Source organism: Cibotium barometz, chromosome 28 (assembly GCF_041138505.1).
Source record: "Cibotium barometz isolate CiBa-2024 chromosome 28, ASM4113850v1, whole genome shotgun sequence".
Lineage (NCBI taxonomy): Eukaryota > Viridiplantae > Streptophyta > Polypodiopsida > Cyatheales > Cibotiaceae > Cibotium > Cibotium barometz.
In genome coordinates this window covers 51,530,741-51,534,164 of record NC_141073.1, presented here as the reverse complement: position 1 = coordinate 51,534,164, position 3,424 = coordinate 51,530,741, and the positions used below count along the sequence as shown (strand labels likewise).

Sequence of the window (3,424 nt, the reverse complement as noted above, 5' to 3'; positions counted from 1 at the left end):
TGTAAATGATAGACTTGGAAGAAACTAAAAACATATAATATCTTATAAAACCAATAACATTGACAATTTCTCTAGATCTAGCTGTGTAATTGGTTGAATACAATGGGGGAGCCATGGTGGTCAACGTATCAAAACAAGTTGAAATCCATCGAGCCACACTCCAGTGGATTTGGACTTTTTGTGGAGGAGACTTGCTATGGGTCTAGGTTAGTGTTCGTCGCGCAGAAAATAAATTTTCAACCTCAAATTTATGCAATTTTTTTCCCTAATTTTTTAAGGTTTTTAGTAAAATTATAACCAAAATCCCAAATTTGTAGGTTTTGAATTGTTATTTTGAAACTTGAAGATCAAAATTTGCCATTCACCTGACACTAAACCTCAAATTTTCGTGAACACTAGGTAGTTCTTGGGTGAGAAACACTCATGACGGATGCTCAAAAAATGAGTTATACGTTATCTTCACCTAAAGTGAGTCCAGACTCACTCCACCGGGTGTATTAATTCTTCAAGCTAGAAAAAGAATTCTAATTAAAGGTGCCTTGTAATTGCGGTTGTCCTTGGGGTCTCTTAAATCAATAGAACTAAATCAATAAAAGCGTCAATATAAGCACGAATATACATAAGGTAGCATTGGGAAAAGCATCATTATTTTGAAGAATTCTACTGAAAAATAGTTTGGAGTGTAATATGGCCGAGGCTCCTAACTTTTCACTACACGTTTTTCGAAAGCCTCAAAACATAAGCCTCTCTACTAGGTGAATTTTGTTGTGTGCATATATACCTTGCATGCTGAGCTCGATGTTGCGTTGATCTGCTTTTGATGCATATGCAGGAGACCTTAACTTGCAGCGATTGTTATGGCAGCAGGGTATGGTTGCCGACCTGATCTTTCATCTTTAAGTATTGGGCCACATGTGTGCAGGTATTGAGGGTGTGCAGGGTTGAAGCCTAGCGGAGATTGAAAGGATCAAGCAAGGGAGAGCCATCTAAAACTTAAGGGATGACACCATGTTAGAGTAGCAATGAAAACGAGGTCTGGTCGAATAGGTGATTAGATTGATTATTGCGTTTACATAGAAGCCAGGGGGAATGTTAGGAAGAAGTGAGCTTCACACAGACATCCAAATATCAACCATCATATGCACCCTCTCGCATGTAACAGCTGCCGACGGCTAAAGAGAGTAATTTCGCCCTGGGGGTCCTGATTGATATGCGGTCTTTAAAAAATCGCTGTTAAAGCTAATATTTTGTTTAATATATCTGAGCACATAGTTACTACAGAGGATTGTCCCCCGCGGAAAGTATGTTAGTTGCTGCATTAATATTTCAATCGGACTTCCGACTTCTAAAATAAACAGTGGAAGAGGCGGCACGTTTTATCCAAATGCAGGTGTTCATTAAAAACAGTACTCCAGAGTCCAAGTTTGCCATGCTGCTGGTGGGGGCAAGAATTCAATGTTTGGTGCTAGCATTATAATTAACTGACAAGAATCCACCCGGAAACTACAATCTCTTGGTTTCTGATTACGTTATTCCATTTACAATAGCATTGAAATGCAGTCAAGAGCTCACGTGTGGGGAATAAGATGACTCGATAACACTAAAACGAAGACGCAGAGACAACATCCAAAAGACACACACACACACACACACACACACACACACGCATACAGAGAGCTGCAGCTAATCGTTGTTGTTGTCATTGTTGAGGTGCCTAAGCAAGGCCGTAGTGAACAAGTGGGGGGCTGAGAGTTGGGGCAGGTGGCCGTCCGTCTGCAGGACTTCTACCCAGCCTTTGCTGCCGAGGTGGCGTTTCAAGTAGTCGGAAACCACGAGGGGCACCGCAAGGTCCTTCCGAGTCTGCAGGACATGCACCTCCATCATCTTGCCCTTCACCTCCTCTACAATGCTCCTGTAGTCGCTCTCGAAGATGGCCTTGGCCATGGCGATCGCCACGTCCGGCCTCATGCCGGACAGCGTGGCCGTGAACCTCTCGATAGCATCATGGGCGCCCTCCACTCCCACCACGGAGGGGCCAAAGCTGGCTGCCCATCCTTGGAAATCGGCGGCCATCGCATCGTAGAGGTGGTCCAGATCCTCCTGCTCAAACCCCCCGTAGTAGTCCCGCTCATTCAGATACCTGAATCACACAAGCATAACATTCAATTAGAGACGCATCTTCCGAGCATGCGAGATTAAGGACACGTAATTAGTGACCGGCCAGTACCTGGGAGAAGCCCCCACGAGGATGAGCTTGTCAAACAGGCTGGGCTGGCTTAGAGCAGCAATGCAGCCTATCATTGCGGACATGGAATGTCCCACAAAGGTACACGAATCCACTTGCAGCTCTTTGAGAAGAGCTAGCAACGTCTGAGCGAAACCATATGGTAAGATTTGAAGAGAAGGGAGTCGAAATCGTTCACGTTTGTTGTAGAAGCGCCCGGCCAATCGAACATGATGACTTTGTAGTTCATGTTCTTGTGAACAAGAGAAGGGAGCACATAATCCCACAGGGACTGTGTGCAACCGAACCCATGAGCGAGCACAAGAGTTCGGAGCCCCCAACCAACTACTCTAACGTTCAAGGACTCCACGAGCTCCTTTCCCGTTGGCAACATGCTTGCTAATGCTTGGGAAAACTAAGGGTAAAATAGTGCTCTATAGCGCACTGCAAGGCTGTGTGTGTGTGTGTGTGTAAGAAACCCCTAGAGTAGAGATGGCTTTATAAACGTACCAAACGCCCCAATCCATACCCACTTTCAAGAAAAGTGCTGGTGGAGGCTGTACATCAACCTTTTCGTGAAAAGGCAAGATGACGGGAGAAAGCCTTTTTGCTGATCCCCGCTTCAGGCCAGAGGCTAGCTTTTCGGCCCAGCTCTCCCTTTCACCCTGCAACTCTTTGGGTCGCTCAATGAGTACAACTTAAAAAAGGCTCCATCCACCGTCGCCAGTGAGCCGACACTGCACCATCGACTAACGGACGGTAGGCCCAATCATGCAACGCCAAACCGCCGAAGCAATAATGCAAAACTCAAGGCTGCAAAGCCAAGGGGCGCACGGTGTGTCATGCCTACGCATAGTAGGGTGATGGAAATGACTCTAATCGACTGGAACGTTAGCATAGAAATGAAGAGAACGGTTCAATCTCAAGCCCCGGGACTCGTCAATTTTTTTGCAAGAACGCCGATCCCTTATACAAACCGCATGTGTAAAACACATAAAGAACGCCATAAACATTAAAAACTTCTTTGAAGGGGCCTGCCTATTCACGCATGCACCACGATGGCAATATCCATGGCTCCCAAAGTAGAGGTATTGGACTAGAGTGGGAGCACCCGTGCCTCCCAAAGTAGAGGTATTGGGTAAGAGTCATCCATGGGTAGTAGTACCCTGCCTCCCAAAGTAGAGGTATTGGGTTAGAGTC

General features: G+C 45.8%; 1 pseudogene across 1 annotated transcript; it reads right to left on the bottom strand.

The window, feature by feature from the left end:
- Nucleotides 1-1,447: 1,447 nt before the first annotated feature.
- On the bottom strand, nt 1,448-2,690 carry LOC147622907 (putative esterase D14L; annotated as a pseudogene). The gene is made up of 2 exons (XR_015269553.1): nt 2,228-2,690; nt 1,448-2,140 (listed from the first exon to the last, which is right to left on the bottom strand). The product of XR_015269553.1 is annotated as a putative esterase D14L (transcript).
- Nucleotides 2,691-3,424: the final 734 nt, after the last annotated feature.